Source organism: Ranitomeya imitator, chromosome 3 (assembly GCF_032444005.1).
Source record: "Ranitomeya imitator isolate aRanImi1 chromosome 3, aRanImi1.pri, whole genome shotgun sequence".
Classification (NCBI taxonomy): Eukaryota; Metazoa; Chordata; class Amphibia; order Anura; family Dendrobatidae; genus Ranitomeya; species Ranitomeya imitator.
This window is the reverse complement of record NC_091284.1, coordinates 163,050,149-163,070,703: the sequence shown is the minus strand read 5'-3', so window position 1 is coordinate 163,070,703 and position 20,555 is coordinate 163,050,149. Positions and strand designations below refer to the sequence as shown.

At 44.0% G+C, this 20,555-nt stretch overlaps 1 protein-coding gene across 1 annotated transcript in view; it reads left to right on the top strand.

Moving 5' to 3' along the window:
• Window positions 1-20,555, top strand: part of PNPLA4 (patatin like phospholipase domain containing 4) — a 230,113-nt gene that overhangs the window by 191,347 nt on the left and 18,211 nt on the right. The window lies entirely within an intron of this gene.

Below are 20,555 nucleotides of genomic sequence, written 5' to 3'. Positions count from 1 at the left end.
CATTAGCACAGCATTGCGGAATCCCATTGAGTTCAATGGGCTGTGTTGTGTATGCATTTTTGCGGCAAAAAGCGGCAAAAATGCATACAATCTGCAACATATGCACAAAGCCTAAAGCAGGATTTCCCTCCCTCAAGTTCTCTTTCTCGATGAGGTTTCATTTGCATATTTATATTCCCAGTGGAGCATTGCCCTGTACTGGCACTCTCAGCAAAAAGAAGAAAAAATGCTTTCCCTTAGACCTCCTTATTAATAAAGAGACACAATTTCTCATTTTGGAATGTCTTTCCATTTGAAAGGCTGGATCTAAAGACTAAGTGCAACAAGGGTGAACTCAATGAATGAAAAGCTGATGACCGAACAATAAAAAAAAACCAGTGCAAAGGTTGGCATAACTTTAAAATCGCTATAATTAATTGATAATACATGAATTATAAAGACTTGAGAAACAAAATGTACCTAATCACACTAATAGCAGATCATAGAAAAATAATGCAGGGAAATTTGAAGTTGCAAACAATCTAAAGAGTGTATCTAAAGAGTTAACATAAGCTTACAAGCTGGCATGGTTATGGTATGGTTATGGCTCTGTCATTGGCATTAGAGCATTATAATAAGTATAAGCAAGTGCATTTATTAAAAAATAAATTCATATTGCATTAAATCAAAATCTGTGCACTGAAATATAAGGTGTTAAACTGAGATGAAAAACGGTGCTAGTCCAAAATGAGACGCATTCATCATTTTTCTAATATTCTTTAAGAACATAAAAAACCCTTTCTGTAATTATGCACAATACAGTCTGCATTTCATATGCGAGGAGTAACCAGATTTTTATTGCTTATATATTTATGATGAACATTAAATCTTCTTTTTCTGTGTTAAGACATTTTAAATTAGATATAAATATTGCCAAGAGACTATAAAAGGAATGCATATTATGATATGTAACATACCCTTACTGTGAAGTGTGATCAACTGAAAATAATAAAAAATTTAAACTCAAAAATGTGTGTATAATTTAAAACTTTTTGTATTACTCTGTTGACAAAATCTTGTGCCCATGGAGTTTTATGGGCTTTAACAGTAATTTATATTCATAGCCAATGATGTTTTTTTAACTGTCAGAGTTCCCCTTTAAATTAATTACAGGACACAGTGGGGCTTAATGTTTCCACTCAGGGGTAGTGGAAGAAATGTAGATGCTTACTGGGACCAATTTAATATAACTTTATTTCACAGTGAGTTAATAAGCTTTATGGTTACAGAGTGTTCTAAAAGGCAATTTACTTGGAGGTTACAAACAATTTACAAGAGGAAACAACCTGAAAAGAAGTAGAAGTTATAAAGTAATCGACGGCATAAACCTTTATAGTGGGCTTTCAGTTGCGACAATTTAGATAAAGAAATGGACAATCCTGCTCAACGAGATAGTGAAAAAACCTTTTCTTTATTCACAACAAAATGTGCTCAGTAGAGGATAAAAACATCAGTGAATAAAATGTGATATTGACGCGTTTCTGGTAACCAAGAGCAGCGTCCCAGAGATCTGGTCGTTGCAGTATGACACTCTGCCACTAAGGGGAGTGATGGTACGTCTGATGGCACTGAAGGAATTCTACTGACCAGGTATCACCAGCACACATTACACTTCACACTCCGGCCACTAGGGAGAGAAAAAGGCTTTATTTATTGGGCCACTCCTCACACTGGTAAAACTAGGGGTTGGATAGGAAGTTAGTCAGAAGCTGACTGGGTTGGATCCAGGCAACATCCCGTGGCAGGGGGTGTTGCAGGGAGAAGACACAGGGGGGTCCCTGTCGGGCGTGGGAACCTGGCAGGTGCCTAGCGAACAGAGCAGAACGTTACGGAACCGCGCCTGCACACCCCGCGGCGGTATCCTAAGAAAGTGACACGAGGGGAAGTATATTGTGGAACAGTGAGAAACGAGATCAAGCACAAAGGAGAACCAGTAGGAGACGTGCCACGAGACCGAGGCAACATCCTACTGAGGCGCGTAGCCGGTGGCCGGAACACCGCGGGAGTAACTGACTCTAGGCCTTACTTCAAACTCCGCAGGACAGTTAATTATAGGTTGTCTGTCTACCTTAAATTTCCTACGAAGACATAGGGGGCAACGCGTGGAGAGGGGCGTCTCTAGGGTCCCGGAAGAGCTCCAAGCCTTCCCGTCATACGGGTGCGTCCTAGCCATAACATACCTAGGGGACGAGAAACTAGTAACATCTGGAACAAGAGAGAGAGAATTAGAAAGAACGAACGAGAACAGAAGTTGTGAGGACTATTCCGAATGCTCAGCAGGGTAGCACTACAACACACAGGCACTAGTGGTAGGCACTGATTTCCACCTGCAAAGGGAACTCTGGATGTGCCCATCAGACTGGCCGGTCTCAGATAGCCCTGTTAAGCGTGCTCTGGATTGAGGATCCTGAAGTCTTCAGTAAAGAGGTAAAGAGACTGCAACCCTGTGTCCTCGTTATTGACTGCACCTCACACCATCACCATCTACCTTACTGGGAAGCCCTGGGGACATACTTCACCTGTGGGAAGGTATACCATCCAGCTGCCATTCCATCACCCCAGCGGACCCCACAGCAGCGTCGGTCACCCTGACCGAACAACACAGGTGGCGTCACGAATCCATGGCAGACTCTTACCACCTTTATTGGATGACCCTTAGCAGGGTCGCGGACCGGGTCTAGCCACCGTGACAGCCTCAGAACCGAACCAGAGAGGCCCGGTACCGAGAACTCGTGGCCCTGTGTCTGAGGGCGCTCCACAAGCACTCTTAATCATGATATTCAACATATTGCTTGCAAAACACTTCTATGCTAAGATCCGGTGAACACACCGGTATGATGATTAATTAGCATAATTGCTGATCAAAGTGAAAACATGTGAAATGAATACAAATTAAAAACAAATATTTGGCTAAGTGGAAATGCTATGCGATCATTGTTTTATCACAATGTTTAACAGTTCTTAAATCCAAAATCTTGTTGAAGAATTATAGCAGCAAGATTGTCTAGAATAAATAAGATTTCATCCAACATAGATGAGCACATTTTCTAGTGAATAAAGAAAAGTTTTTTTCACTACCTCGTTGAGCTGGATTCTCCATTTCTTTTGGTTGCCACATACCCTGTGTTAGGGCTGGCGGAAAGCACCGCGTAAATATAATGATAACAAAGGTGAGTTCGCAGCCCGGGGTCCAGCGTGCAGGAGTGGAACCTGCTGCTAGTTAATGGCGGCAATATATGGTTGTTCTACGCCAGAATAGACATGGGTTCAGTCACCCAGTCTGTGAAGGAGCGAAATCTGTTGCTTCACAGAGTCGCAGGGAATAAAGGTAACGCTGTGCCCTGTTAGCAGTCACAAGTGCAGCAAATGGATACTAGTGGGATCCCTGCAATTCACCTCCACTATGCTGGTGATTGATCCCGCTCTGACCCTTGGTGGCTTTTGAGCCCGCGCCTGAGGAAGCCCTGAGTCAGATGCTGGGATCAAGTGGGAGTTCTCACCGTACACTGACGGATTGTCAGGAGAAACAAGAGATAGCCGCACAGAGTGCGTACAGCACCGGACTGGTGGTCACTGCTGGTTAGATGCAGTATAGATTGTGCCTGGTGCTGGACGGCACTATCTGGTGCTAGACAGCTCCAACATTTGTGAACATTCATCAACTCTAGGGATAGGAATGATTTGGAGCTTTCAATAGAACAGGCATAGATCCACACACACAATTACTGATTTATACTAGTGCATGGCCATGCGGCCATGTGAACCTTTTATAGAGGAAGCTCTCCGGGACCTTCCTAGTGATCCAATAGGAGCTGCTACAGGACTTGATCATGTGACCCCTCCAATGAGAGGACGTCCCTTGGGCATGCTCAGAAGAGGAAAAGCAGGACTTAGTCCCAGGAACATCTGCGCGCCGCTGATCAGTGCTGGTTACAATGGCTGAGTCAGGAAGATCAGCAGTAACCAAACACACAGTATCTGCCTGAGCTAGACGCTGGGACCGACGTCTCTACTGAGCAGGCTCCACTGTGGCTGGAGAAGAATGGGAGACCGCAGCGGAGGTGGTTCGAGATTCCCCCTGTGCAGTGGTGGGAACTCGACACCTAACACCCTGATTCAGGTATTCCGTGCTCCGAGTTTCTCAGGATGTTGAACTGAACTTTGTTCTATTTTGACAATTTCCACAACTTGTTGGCAAACTCAACAGTTTCTTTCCATTGTCACTCCTGTTACAGTACATCACTCTTTCACTTTCTGTGCTGTGAAAAGACCCTTCTCTTAGTCACCTCTCTTGATCACAATACATTGCAATAGTCCTGTGTCCTGCTCACAAAAGATACTGCTTATTAGTCACTGACATAGATGTTATTGCCTTGTCTGTCATGGTAAACCATTTCACCAAAAGGCATCAGCATAGGAAACAGTCTAAAATCAGTCCAAAATCTGAAAAAAATAAAATAAAAATATGGTTTCATACCTAGTTTTAGTTTAAAGTGAACCTGTCAGCAGGATTGTGCACAGTAACCTACAGACAGTGTAAGGTCGGCACCGTTATTCTAATTAATATGATATCAAGGTGGATGAAATCTGTCTTGTGGTTGTTATTTAATTTTTATTTTCAGTTTTTAGTTAATGATATGCTCGTGTTTTGGGGCTGGCCTATGGGGGCTTCATGTGGTACTCTGATTAGCTATTTATAATGAAGACTGATGACAGGTCACTGATCCCTCACTCTGTAGTACATAGAGTAATAAACCTTGCACTCAACTCAATGCTCAGGTGAGACGAGCGGGGGATACCGCGTCTGATACTGGCACACACCGCGACTACATCCACCAGTTGATCTGGTTCCATTCTCATGGTTTCTACAGGCGCTGCCTACTGTGTGCCCAGAGACACGATTGTCTCTTTTTTTGTCCGCATACTTTTCTAATAGTACGTAACTGATGAAGGTCCTGTTTGTTTTGGACCCAAACGTTTTGAGTACTACATTAAAATATCTCACCTGAGCATTGAGTTGAGTGCAAGGTTTATTGCTCTATGTACTACAGGGTGTGGGAACCTACCTTTTGCACCACTACTAATAGTGCACGCGTTTCTATCATTTACACTGATCCCTCACTGACCTGCCCCCTAGTTTACATAATGAATATTATATATTAAACAAATATATTCAATATATAATATTAAAAAAAAAACTTGCAGGCAGGTGCCAGCCGTGGCAGATGCTGCAGCACAATCGCATATGTACTTGGTATATAACTAATATGGTTGAGGTTCTCCTGATATTCCTAAAAAAAATCCATCTGAAATTGGCGAACACTGCGCCTGCACAGTTGAAGCTTTCGGTGATCCAATAGCTGCTACTGCGCAGGTGCCAGCGACATCATCTGGGAGGAAATTCTTTTCTTCAGCAAGATGGCGCTGCCGGCACATGTGCAGTAGCAGCTATCGGATCACCTCTATATATACTGATAGCTACTACTGCTCAGGCGCGTTGGGTGCCATGTTCAAATGTCTGTATGTTACTGTGCACAATCCTTCTGACAGGTTCCCTTTAACCCCTTCATCAAGAAACCTGTTTTCATGATCCTGACCAGGCCATTTTTTTCAATTCTGAGCACTGTCATTTTATGAGGTCATAACTCTGGAATGCTCAAATGGATCCCACTGGTTCTGAGACTGTTTTTTCATGACTTATCGTACTTCATGATAGTGGTAACATTTATTTGATATGACCTACGCTTAATTTGTGAAAAAATCCGAAATTTGTCGAAAAGTTTGAATATTTTGCAATTTTCTAAATTTAAATTTTTTATTCCCTTAAATCAGAGAGTCATGTGATACAAAGTTGTTAATAAATAACATTTCCCACATATCTACTTTACATCAGCACAATTTTTGGAACATAATTTTTTTTATTAGGAAGTTTGGAAGAGTTTAATGTTGACCGACAATTTCTCATCAAGATTTAAAAAAACATTTTTTAGGGACTACCTCACATTTGAAGTGACTTTGAGGGGCCTTTATGACAGAAAATACCCAAACGTAACACCATTCAAAAGTGACTTGTGCCCATAAAAACTTATTTCCTGTGTGATGCTCTTCGATATCACTGTCACTATTGACAGCAGCATCAGAGGGGTTAAATGCCTGCTATCGGTGCTAGCACCGATCGTAGGCATTGCTGCAGGGTGTCAGCTCTCATATAGAACTGATACCTGCACCCAATCTCTCACAGTGTCATGTACGTATGGCACATTTCAGGAAAGTGTTAAAAAGAAATACATGCAATGTCATGAAGAGGCTTTCACGAAGAAACGCAGCATCAGTTGATTATGGTCTGAGTGGCATAATGTACCATAGCTGGAATCCTTTATCTTTATTTCAGACACATTGGCAGCACAACGGTACATTGATTTGGTGGTGGAACCAGTATTATAGCCACCCTCCAAAGTGTCCAAGAAGCTTTTTTTTAGCATGTGAGCAGCCTGTTTGGCTTAAACATGCTTCCATGATAACCAGAGCCTCTGGGAAGTAATTGATTGGCTATTGTAAAAGAAGCTGCCCGCAGTGGATTTTGATGATTTTCCAATCCAAGTGCCTTCAGCATGGCAGAATATTACTCCAACAACCATTAAGAACATCATTGAGAGCAGCCAAGGTGAGTAAATGTATGTATTTCTAAGCGTGGTGCTCATACTTGATCCTGAATAAATTAAGATGTTTTGGCAAAGAATGAAAGAAATAAAAATTATAAATAAAAAAATGCAATCTGACTAAGGGGATGATACGGGGGTAACATTAATAATTAGATCACTTTTGATCACTGTGAAAGGTTCATCACAGTAATCTAAACGAACCAATAAGAAAATCCCTGCTGTTGCTGGATGCTGGTTAGCAGATCTTAGCATTTTTTCAGGAAGAGGAGGCAAAGGGCCGGAGCGACATAGCTGGAGGGACCAAGGGATAGCAGATGTAACTGGAGGGCTTGGGAACCTCATTTCTTTCTCCTGTGACATGTATATCATCTCAGAAGAGAGAGAAATGTTTTTAACAGCTGGCAAACTCTTTTTTTCATGTGATAAAAAATGGCACTGATCGTGTTCTCCAGGGTCTCAGCTACTCCCATAGCTGAAACCCCGGAGGTATTCTGACACTGGAGGGGTTCCATAACTTTATTCTTGATCGTTATTTTAAAATGGCAATGAGGGAATAAGGGCCCTTAACGGTCACTGTTTTAATGGGCACTGGTGGTTTTTAAAGGGCTAAACTAGGGTTTGTTTGGTTTTGCTAGCAATGTCTAAATTAAAGGGATTGGTTCTTTCCTTGAGCTTTTCCTACGTGATATTAAATAAAAGGTCAAGAGGAGTTATGGTTACATTTTCAAATATAATGTAATATGTCTATGTTCCTTCAATATGAGCAGCGTCCAAGAACTTGCTCAATGCTTGCAAGGGTTGACTTTGGTAGTAGCCAACCTGCAGTAGCATGTGAGTAATTACCCTGGAGCACGCTCTGAAGAACCAAAGCTAGGATTACCTGAGGTTTTTTTGTGGTAAACGGCAGGAATTTTTTTGCATTTAAAAATGCATGTTTACTATATTTTCAGCTTAGACCTGGATCCGCAGGGAGTAAATTACAGTGTGTGGGGATTATTATGTCTTTATTGCGAAGTGAACTCCAAATCTGGGCATTTTGATTACATCCTGATGATCCTTGTTTGACATCAGTAGAAGCATTTTTTACTGCTATGGGGTTGTTATATGATGATCCTGATTGGGTCACATCAGCTGAGGCAGAGCTCAGACGGCTTAAACAGGGTTCTGTTGATGCTGAGAGGTAGGGCACCCAGTTCAGACGATGGTCCGCAGAGGTCAGGTGGAATGACCCAGCGCTTAAGAGTCAGTTTTTAGCAGGTTTGAGTGAAAAAGTTAAAGATTTGCTCATTGCATATCCTGCGCCTGATACTTTGGAAACTGCTATACAGTTAGATATCCGTGTGGACAGAAGATTGAGAGACAGGCAGAATGAAGAGAAGGCTCTTATAAAGCTGGACCCAGTCTCTCAGGATAGCACCATTGACAGTGAGGAACCAATGCAATTTGGAGCGATGTCCTCTTGTTCCCAGAAGAGGGAGAGGAGGTTCTTACTGGGGCTATTGTTATGGCTGGCAATCAGGCAACACAGCGTGCAGTAATCAGCGCACATACAGAGATCTGGCAATAACCCAAAACAATAGGACGAGCTCTGAGACATGGAATCTCTGTAGACTGCAGTACCTGATCTATCCTCACACAACTGGAAGCAGCAGTGGATTGCGCCTATCCACTACCTATGCAACTCGGCACTGCCTGAGGAGCTGACTAGCCTGAAGATAGAAATACAAGCCTGACTTACCTCAGAGAAATACCCCAAAGGAATAGGCAGCCCCCACATATAATGACTGTTAGCAAGATGAAAAGACAAACGTAGGAATGAAATAGATTCAGCAAAGTGAGGCCCGATATTCTAGACAGAGCGAGGATAGCAAAGAGAACTATGCAGTCTACAAAAAACCCTAAAACGAAAACCACGCAAAGGGGCAAAAAGACCCACCGTGCCGAACTAACAGCACGGCGGTGCACCCCTTTGCTTCTCAGAGCTTCCAGCAAAAGATAATAACAAGCTGGACAGAAAAAACAGAAAACAAACTAGAAGCACTTATCTAGCAGAGCAGCAGGCCCAAGGAAAGATGCAGTAGCTCAGATCCAACACTGGAACATTGACAAGGAGCAAGGAAGACAGACTCAGGTGGAGCTAAATAGCAAGGCAGCCAACGAGCTCACCAAAACACCTGAGGGAGGAAGCCCAGAGACTGCAATACCACTTGTGACCACAGAAGTGAACTCAGCCACAGAATTCACAACAGTACCCCCCCCTTGAGGAGGGGTCACCGAACCCTCACCAGAACCCCCAGGCCGACCAGGATGAGCCACATGAAAGGCACGAACAAGATCTGGGGCATGGACATCAGAGGCAAAAACCCAGGAATTATCTTCCTGAGCATAACCCTTCCATTTGACCAGATACTGGAGTTTCCGTCTAGAGACACGAGAATCCAAAATCTTCTCCACAATATACTCCAATTCCCCCTCCACCAAAACAGGGGCAGGAGGCTCCACAGATGGAACCATAGGTGCCACGTATCTCCTCAACAACGACCTATGGAATACATTATGTATGGAAAAGGAGTCTGGGAGGGTCAGACGAAAAGACACCGGATTGAGAATCTCAGAAATCCTATACGGACCAATAAAACGAGGTTTAAATTTAGGAGAGGAAACCTTCATAGGTATATGACGAGAAGATAACCAAACCAGATCCCCAACACGAAGTCGGGGTCCCACACGGCGTCTGCGATTAGCGAAAAGCTGAGCCTTCTCCTGGGACAAGGTCAAATTGTCCACTACCTGAGTCCAGATCTGCTGCAACCTGTCCACCACATTATCCACACCAGGACAGTCCGAAGACTCAACCTGACCTGAAGAGAAACGAGGATGGAACCCAGAATTGCAGAAAAATGGAGAGACCAAGGTAGCCGAGCTGGCCCGATTATTAAGGGCGAACTCAGCCAACGGCAAAAATGACACCCAATCATCCTGGTCAGCGGAAACAAAACATCTCAGATATGTTTCCAAGGTCTGATTGGTTCGTTCGGTCTGGCCATTAGTCTGAGGATGGAAGGCCGAGGAAAAAGATAGGTCAATGCCCATCCTACCACAAAAGGCTCGCCAGAACCTCGAGACAAACTGGGAACCTCTGTCAGAAACAATATTCTCAGGAATGCCATGTAAACGAACCACATGCTGGAAGAACAAAGGCACCAAATCAGAGGAGGAAGGCAATTTAACCAAGGGCACCAGATGGACCATTTTAGAAAAGCGATCACAGACCACCCAAATGACAGACATCTTTTGAGAAACGGGAAGGTCAGAAATGAAATCCATCGAAATATGTGTCCAAGGCCTCTTCGGGACCGGCAAGGGCAAAAGCAACCCACTGGCACGTGAACAGCAGGGCTTAGCCCTAGCACAAATTCCACAGGACTGCACAAAAGCACGCACATCCCGTGACAGAGATGGCCACCAGAAGGATCTAGCAACCAACTCCCTGGTACCAAAGATTCCTGGATGACCGGCCAGCACCGAACAATGAAGTTCAGAGATAACTTTACTAGTCGACCTATCAGGGACGAACAGTTTCTCGGCCGGACAACGATCAGGTTTATTAGCCTGAAATTTCTGCAACACTCTCCGCAAATCAGGGGAGATGGCAGACACAATGACTCCTTCCTTGAGGATACTCGCCGGCTCAGATAACCCCGGAGAGTCGGGCACAAAACTCCTAGACAGAGCATCCGCCTTCACATTTTTAGAGCCCGGAAGGTATGAAATCACAAAATCAAAACGAGCAAAAAACAACGACCAACGGGCCTGTCTAGGATTCAAGCGCTTGGCAGACTCAAGATAAGTAAGGTTCTTATGATCAGTCAAAACCACCACGCGATGCTTAGCACCCTCAAGCCAATGACGCCACTCCTCGAATGCCCACTTCATGGCCAGCAACTCTCGGTTGCCCACATCATAATTACGCTCAGCAGCAGAAAATTTCCTGGAAAAGAAAGCACATGGTTTGAACACTGAGCAACCAGAACCTCTCTGTGACAAAACAGCCCCTGCACCAATCTCAGAAGCATCAACCTCGACCTGGAACGGAAGAGAAACATCAGGTTGACACAACACAGGGGCACAGCAAAAACGACGCTTCAACTCCTGAAAAGCTTCCACGGCAGCAGAAGACCAATTAACCAAATCAGCACCCTTCTTGGTCAAATCGGTCAATGGTCTGGCAATGCTAGAAAAATTACAGATGAAGCGACGATAAAAATTAGCAAAGCCCAGGAATTTCTGCAAACTTTTTAGAGATGTCGGCTGAGTCCAATCCTGGATGGCCTGAACCTTAACCGGATCCATCTCGATAGTAGAAGGGGAAAAGATGAACCCCAAAAATGAAACTTTCAGCACACCGAAGAGACACTTTGATCCCTTCACGAACAAGGAATTAGCACGCAGTACCTGGAAAACCATTCTGACTTGCTTCACATGAGACTCCCAATCATCTGAGAAGATGAAAATGTCATCCAAGTAAACAATCAAGAATTTATCCAGATACTCATGGAAAATGTCATGCATAAAAGACTGAAAAACAGATGGAGCATTGGCAAGTCCGAACGGCATCACCAGATACTCAAAATGACCCTCGGGCGTATTAAATGCCGTTTTCCATTCATCTCCCTGCCTGATTCTCACCAGATTATACGCACCACGAAGATCAATCTTAGTAAACCAACTAGCCCCCTTAATCCGAGCAAACAAGTCAGAAATCAATGGCAAGGGATACTGAAACTTAACAGTGATCTTATTAAGAAGGCGGTAATCAATACACGGTCTTAGCGAACCATCCTTTTTGGCTACAAAAAAGAACCCTGCTCCCAATGGTGACGACGATGGGCGAATATGTCCCTTCTCCAGGGACTCCTTCACATAACTGCGCATAGCGGTGTGTTCAGGTACGGACAAATTAAATAAACGACCCTTAGGGAATTTACTACCAGGAATCAAATCGATAGCACAATCACAATTCCTATGCGGAGGTAGGGCATCAGACTTGGACTCTTCAAATACATCCTGAAAGTCCGACAAGAACTCTGGGATGTCAGAAGGAATGGATGACGAAATAGACAAAAATGGAACATCACCATGTACTCCCTGACAACCCCAGCTGGTTACCGACATAGAGTTCCAATCCAATACTGGATTATGGGTTTGTAGCCATGGCAACCCCAACACGACCACATCATGCAAATTATGCAGTACCAAAAAGCGAATAACTTCCTGATGTGCAGGAGCCATGCACATGGTCAGCTGGGCCCAGTACTGAGGCTTATTCTTGGCCAGAGGTGTAGCATCAATTCCTCTCAACGGAATAGGACACCGCAAAGGCTCCAAGAAAAATCCACAACGTTTAGCATAATCCAAATCCATCAGATTCAGGGCAGCGCCTGAATCCACAAACGCCATGACAGAATATGATGACAAAGAGCACATTAAGGTAATGGACAAAAGGAATTTGGACTGTACAGTACCAATAACGGCAGAGCTATCGAACCGCCTAGTGCGTTTAGGACAATTAGAAATAGCATGAGTAGAATCACCACAATAGAAACACAGTCTGTTCAGACGTCTGTGTTCGTGCCGTTCTACTTTAGTCATAGTCCTGTCGCACTGCATAGGCTCAGGCTTACTCTCAGACAATACCGCCAGATGGTGCACAGATTTACGCTCGCGCAAGCGACGACCGATCTGAATGGCCAAGGACATAGACTCATTCAAACCAGCAGGCATAGGAAATCCCACCATTACATCCTTAAGAGCTTCAGAGAGACCCTTTCTGAACAAAGCCGCTAGTGCAGATTCATTCCACAGAGTGAGTACTGACCATTTTCTAAATTTCTGACAATATACTTCTACATCATCCTGACCCTGGCATAAAGCCAGCAGATTTTTCTCAGCTTGATCCACTGAATTAGGCTCATCGTAAAGCAATCCCAGCGCCTGGAAAAATGCATCAACATTACTCAATGCAGAATCTCCTGGTGCAAGAGAAAACGCCCAGTCCTGTGGGTCGCCGCGCAAAAAAGAAATAATAATCAAAACCTGTTGAATAGGATTACCAGAAGAATGAGGTTTCAAGGCCAAAAATAGCTTACAATTATTTCTGAAGCTCAGGAACTTAGTTCTGTCACCAAAAAACAAATCAGGAATCGGAATTCTTGGTTCTAGCATCGATTTCTGATCAATAGTATCTTGAATCTTTTGTACATTTACAACGAGATTATCCATTGAGGAGCACAGAGCCTGAATATCCATGTCCACAGCTGTGTCCTGAAGCACTCTAATGTCTAGGGGAAAAAAAAGACTGAAGACAGAGCTAAGAAAAAAAAATGATGTCAGGATTTCTTTTTTCCCTCTATTGGAAATCATTGAATGGCTCCTTGTACTGTTATGGCTGGCAATCAGGCAACACAGCGTGCAGTAATCAGCGCACATACAGAGATCTGGCAATAACCCAAAACAATAGGACGAGCTCTGAGACGTGGAATCTCTGTAGACTGCAGTACCTGATCTATCCTCACACAACTGGAAGCAGCAGTGGATTGCGCCTATCCACTACCTATGCAACTCGGCACTGCCTGAGGAGCTGACTAGCCTGAAGATAGAAATACAAGCCTGACTTACCTCAGAGAAATACCCCAAAGGAATAGGCAGCCCCCACATATAATGACTGTTAGCAAGATGAAAAGACAAACGTAGGAATGAAATAGATTCAGCAAAGTGAGGCCCGATATTCTAGACAGAGCGAGGATAGCAAAGAGAACTATGCAGTCTACAAAAAACCCTAAAACGAAAACCACGCAAAGGGGCAAAAAGACCCACCGTGCCGAACTAACAGCACGGCGGTGCACCCCTTTGCTTCTCAGAGCTTCCAGCAAAAGATAATAACAAGCTGGACAGAAAAAACAGAAAACAAACTAGAAGCACTTATCTAGCAGAGCAGCAGGCCCAAGGAAAGATGCAGTAGCTCAGATCCAACACTGGAACATTGACAAGGAGCTCATTGACTGGAACATTGACTCAGGTGGAGCTAAATAGCAAGGCAGCCAACGAGCTCACCAAAACACCTGAGGGAGGAAGCCCAGAGACTGCAATACCACTTGTGACCACAGAAGTGAACTCAGCCACAGAATTCACAACAGGCTATGCTTGTATTGTGGTAAGGCTGACCATTTTATTAAGAATTGCGAGGTTCGCATAAGGAAAGATAAAAGAAAGGTCAATCAGAGTATCCCTCCCGTTTGCATTGCACTTTTACGGTCCGCGGGAGTTTCTTTTTCTGGTAGTTCTACCTGTCGTGGTTATTCGATTGATTTTCAAGTTATGGTGGACTGTGGTTCTGCACTTAATTTGATTGATCAACAATTTCTAGACAAGTCTAAGATTGATTCTGTACCTTTAACATGCCCTTTCTTGTAGTGGCAATTGACAACACTCTTCTAGAGCATGGGTGTGTTTCTCAAAAGGTCACTGGATTTACACTCACTGTGAATATGGAACACCAGGAATCTTTAGATTTGCTTGTACATGATAAATTACCTTTTCCAGTTGTTCTGGGGTTACCCTGGTTAAAGATGCACAATCCTGTACTGGACTGGTCGTCAAGTACGATAAGATCCTGGGGTCAGGAGTGTTATGGGAAATGTGATGTACACATTGGTGCTGTGGTGAAAAGTGAGCTACCTGAAGCCATTCAGGAATTTTGAAAAGTATTTTCAGAGGTGGAGTCACAAGCTCTTCCACCTCATAGAGATTTCGATTGCGCTATTGAGTTCATCCCAAGTGCTACTCTCCCTAAGTCATTTATTTAATCTGACGATTCCTGAGAGGGTGGCCTTAAAGGAATACCTGCAGACTAGTCTTGCTGCAGGTCATAAAATACCCTCTAAATCCCCTGTGGCTATGGGATTCTTTTTTGTAAAAAAAAATATTGGGGTCTTAGGCCTTGTCTGGATTTCAGGGAGATTAATAAGATCACAGTCTGTCTTACCCCTTGCCGCTAATTCCGGATTTGTTTAACCAATTAGTAGGAGCCAAATGGTTCTCTAAGATCGATCTCCGTGGGGCATATAATTTGCTGCAGGTAAAAAAAGGCGATGAATGGAAGACAGCCTTTAATACCCTGGAAGGTAATTTTGAGTGTCTAGTAATGCCTTTTGGCCATACAAATGCTCCGGCGTTATTTCAAAATTTCATTAGCGACATTCTGAGGCCGCTGATCAGTAGGAGTGTTATTGTTTATTTGGATGATATTTCGATCTACTTGCCTGAACTGGAGGCGCATTGGCAGAGAGTCCGCGAGGTTCTGCAGATTCTGAGAGAAAACACACTCTTTGCTAAACTGGAGAAATGTGAGTTTGCGGTACAGAAAATTAGTTTTTTGCGGTACTTTATATCCAGTAATGGTTTTGAGATGGACCCGGTGAAGGTTCAGGTGGTATTGGAGTGGCCTAGACCTGAATGCTTGAAGTCAATTCCGAGATTCTTGGGGTTTGCTATTTATTATTGAAAATTCACAAAGAATTTTTCTGTTATCACAAAACCTTTTACTGATCTGACTGAGAAGGGTTCCAATACTGTCCAATGGTCCCCTGAGGCTGTCAAGGCTTTTGAGCATCTCAAGAAGAGGTTTATCTCTGCTCCTGTTTTGATCCAGACAGATGAGATGATGCCTCATCAGTAGGAGTGGGGGCTGTTTTGTCACAGGAAGGAGAGGATGGAGTGCATCCCTGTGCGTTCTTTTCTAAGAAATTTTCATAGGCGGAGCTCAACTACGATGTTGGGAACCAAGAATTGCTGGCTATTAAGCTTGCGCTTGAGCATTGGCAATATTTTTTGGAAGGTGCCAGATATCCTAGGTGGACTTTGTTTTTTTGCCCGGTTCCATTTCTCTGTGACATAGATCTGTCACGGTCAGCTGCAGCCTCTGATGTGGCCCAGCCCATAGACGCCCGAACACCATCTGACCACAAGGGCGTAGGGCGTGCGTCCCCCGGGGATGGAATATGGACTGTTTATACCAAGGAGACTCAGGCCTACCCGAACAATTGGAGGGCAGAGACCGGGGTTCTGTGGCAGCTGAGCATGTGGACAGGAAAGAGACACGTATGACTTTATTACACCGCACAACTTCAGGTATAGAGAAAGTAAAGTTTACTAAAGTAAAGTCACACAGAACATAAGCAAAACATAACATAACAAACATAACAAAACCAGGGACTCAAGCTAAACCAGGGATTCAAGCTTCAGGAGGCTAATTTGCATATTCCAGGTGCCTTCTGGGAGAAGCGAAGTCTCCCTAAGCTAGAAGATCGTTGGGTACAGCCGGGACCAGCTGCTTCGAAAGCATCACCAAACCAGGGATTCAAGCTTCAGGAGGCTAATTTGCATATTCCAGGTGCCTTCTGGGAGAAGCGAAGTCTCCCTAAGCTAGAAGATCGTTGGGTACAGCCGGGACCAGCTGCTTCGAAAGCATCACCAAACCAGGGATTCAAGCTTCAGGAGGCTAATTTGCATATTCCAGGTGCCTTCTGGGAGAAGCGAAGTCTCCCTAAGCTAGAAGATCGTTGGGTACAGCCGGGACCAGCTGCTTCGAAAGCATCACCAAACCAGGGATTCAAGCTTCAGGAGGCTAATTTGCATATTCCAGGTGCCTTCTGGGAGAAGCGAAGTCTCCCTAAGCTAGAAGATCGTTGGGTACAGCCGGGACCAGCTGCTTCGAAAGCATCACCAAACCAGGGATTCAAGCTTCAGGAGGCTAATTTGCATATTCCAGGTGCCTTCTGGGAGAAGCGAAGTCTCCCTAAGCTAGAAGATCGTTGGGTACAGCCGGGACCAGCTGCTTCGAAAGCATCACCAAACCAGGGATTCAAGCTTCAGGAGGCTAATTTGCATATTCCAGGTGCCTTCTGGGAGAAGCGAAGTCTCCCTAAGCTAGAAGATCGTTGGGTACAGCCGGGACCAGCTGCTTCGAAAGCATCACCAAACCAGGGATTCAAGCTTCAGGAGGCTAATTTGCATATTCCAGGTGCCTTCTGGGAGAAGCGAAGTCTCCCTAAGCTAGAAGATCGTTGGGTACAGCCGGGACCAGCTGCTTCGAAAGCATCACCAAACCAGGGATTCAAGCTTCAGGAGGCTAATTTGCATATTCCAGGTGCCTTCTGGGAGAAGCGAAGTCTCCCTAAGCTAGAAGATCGTTGGGTACAGCCGGGACCAGCTGCTTCGAAAGCATCACCAAACCAGGGATTCAAGCTTCAGGAGGCTAATTTGCATATTCCAGGTGCCTTCTGGGAGAAGCGAAGTCTCCCTAAGCTAGAAGATCGTTGGGTACAGCCGGGACCAGCTGCTTCGAAAGCATCACCAAACCAGGGATTCAAGCTTCAGGAGGCTAATTTGCATATTCCAGGTGCCTTCTGGGAGAAGCGAAGTCTCCCTAAGCTAGAAGATCGTTGGGTACAGCCGGGACCAGCTGCTTCGAAAGCATCACCAAACCGCGCGCCTTACGGCGCGCGAATTTTTGCCTGTAGGACATTATTGCAAGAGAGCTTGGCTGAGTAGATTACACAAGAAGGAAAACACACAGCAAGTCAGCAGGATCTAGGAGCAACATGGCAGATGTGACAACCTACATGGTGAGCTGCAGCATGTGCTACATGTTCACAGATCGACCAGAAGAAGAATCCAATTTCACCTGTCAGAAGTGTAGACTAGTGGCCCTTTTAGAAGAAAAGGTGCGGGGTCTGGAAGAAAGAATAGCAACTTTGAAACTCATCAAAGAGAATGAAGACTTTCTAGACAGAACAGAAGCATCTCTACTGGTCACAGAAGGTGCAAAAAGTGTCAGAGAACCTCCAAAAGCAGATGAGTGGAAGCATGTGACCAAAAGAAGCAAGAAGACCATGGAGAAATCACCAACCACACAACTGAAGAACCGATATCAAATCTTTGTAGAGGATGAAGATGGCACACCTAAGAATGAAGCAATACCAGCAAGCAAAAAAGAAAAGGGCACACAGCAACAAGTGACAGCAAAAAGTACAGCCAAGAAGCAACGAAGAGTGGTGGTGGTGGGAGACTCACTACTGAGAGGCACCGAAGCAGCCATCTGCAGACCGGACATAACTGCAAGAGAAGTATGCTGCCTTCCAGGTGCGATGATCAAGGATGTGACCGATAGGATACCAAAGCTCTTCAGCTCCAAGGACGTCCACCCATTTCTTCTGATACATGTTGGCACCAATGACACGGCAAGGAAGGACCTACCGACAATCTGCAAGGACTTTGAAGAGTTGGGGAAGAAAGTAAAGGAACTGGATGCACAGGTAGTTTTTTCTTCTATCCTTCCAGTAGACGGGCATGGCACCAGGAGATGGAACAGGATCCTTGATGCAAACAACTGGCTAAGACGATGGTGCAGACAACAAGGATTTGGATTCCTGGACCACGGTGTGAATTACTGGTATGATGGACTCCTCGCCAGAGACGGACTACACCTCAACAAACCTGGGAAATACACATTCGCCAGAAGACTCGCTACACTCATCAGGAGGGCGTTAAACTAGAAGAAGAGGGGACGGGAAGAAAAACATTAGACTCGAACAAAGACGACCCAGGAAAACATACTCAGAAGGGAGGTAAGAACATTTCTAAAACAATCCACAGTGAGGAGATTGGAACAAAACAAAATCCTCTAAACTGCATGCTCGCAAACGCCAGAAGCCTGACAAACAAGATGGAAGAACTAGAAGCAGAAATATCTACAGGTAACTTTGACATAGTGGGAATAACCGAGACATGGTTAGATGAAAGCTATGACTGGGCAGTTAACTTACAGGGTTACAGTCTGTTTAGAAAGGATCGTAAAAATCGGAGAGGAGGAGGGGTTTGTCTCTATGTAAAGTCTTGTCTAAAGTCCACTTTAAGGGAGGATATTAGCGAAGGGAATGAGGATGTCGAGTCCATATGGGTTGAAATTCATGGAGGGAAAAATGGTAACAAAATTCTCATTGGGGTCTGTTACAAACCCCCAAATATAACAGAAAGCATGGAAAGTCTACTTCTAAAGCAGATAGATGAAGCTGCAACCCATAATGAGGTCCTGGTTATGGGGGACTTTAACTACCCGGATATTAACTGGGAAACAGAAACCTGTGAAACCCATAAAGGCAACAGGTTTCTGCTAATAACCAAGAAAAATTATCTTTCACAATTGGTGCAGAATCCAACCAGAGGAGCAGCACTTTTAGACCTAATACTATCTAATAGACCTGACAGAATAACAAATCTGCAGGTGGTTGGGCATTTAGGAAATAGCGACCACAATATTGTGCAGTTTCACCTGTCTTTCACTAGGGGGACTTGTCAGGGAGTCACAAAAACATTGAACTTTAGGAAGGCAAAGTTTGAACAGCTTAGAGATGCCCTTACTCTGGTAGACTGGGACAATATCCTCAGAAATGAGAATACAGATAATAAATGGGAAATGTTTAAGAACATCCTAAATAGGCAGTGTAAGCGGTTTATACCTTGTGGGAATAAAAGGACTAGAAATAGGAAAAACCCAATGTGGCTAAACAAAGAAGTAAGACAGGCAATTAACAGTAAAAAGAAAGCATTTGCACTACTAAAGCAGGATGGCACCATTGAAGCTCTAAAAAACTATAGGGAGAAAAATACTTTATCTAAAAAACTAATTAAAGCTGCCAAAAAGGAAACAGAGAAGCACATTGCTAAGGAGAGTAAAACTAATCCCAAACTGTTCTTCAACTATATCAATAGTAAAAGAATAAAAACTGAAAATGTAGGCCCCTTAAAAAATAGTGAGGAAAGAATGGTTGTAGATGACGAGGAAAAAGCTAACATATTAAACACCTTCTTCTCCACGGTATTCACGGTGGAAAATGAAATGCTAGGTGAAATCCCAAGAAACAATGAAAACCCTATATTAAGGGTCACCAATCTAACCCAAGAAGAGGTGCGAAACCGGCTAAATAAGATTAAAATAGATAAATCTCCGGGTCCGGATGGCATACACCCACGAGTACTAAGAGAACTAAGTAATGTAATAGATAAACCATTATTTCTTATTTTTAGTGACTCTATAGCGACAGGGTCTGTTCCGCAGGACTGGCGCATAGCAAATGTGGTGCCAATATTCAAAAAGGGCTCTAAAAGTGAACCTGGAAATTATAGGCCAGTAAGTCTAACCTCTATTGTTGGTAAAATATTTGAAGGGTTTCTGAGGGATGTTATTCTGGATTATCTCAATGAGAATAACTGTTTAACTCCATATCAGCATGGGTTTATGAGAAATCGCTCCTGTCAAACCAATCTAATCAGTTTTTATGAAGAGGTAAGCTATAGACTGGACCACGGTGAGTCATTGGACGTGGTATATCTCGATTTTTCCAAAGCGTTTGATACCGTGCCGCACAAGAGGTTGGTACACAAAATGAGAATGCTTGGTCTGGGGGAAAATGTGTGTAAATGGGTTAGTAACTGGCTTAGTGATAGAAAGCAGAGGGTGGTTATAAATGGTATAGTCTCTAACTGGGTCGCTGTGACCAGTGGGGTACCGCAGGGGTCAGTATTGGGACCTGTTCTCTTCAACATATTCATTATTGATCTGGTAGAAGGTTTACACAGTAAAATATCGATATTTGCAGATGATACAAAACTATGTAAAGCAGTTAATACAAGAGAAGATAGTATTCTGCTACAGATGGATCTGGATAAGTTGGAAACTTGGGCTGAAAGGTGGCAGATGAGGTTTAACAATGATAAATGTAAGGTTATACACAT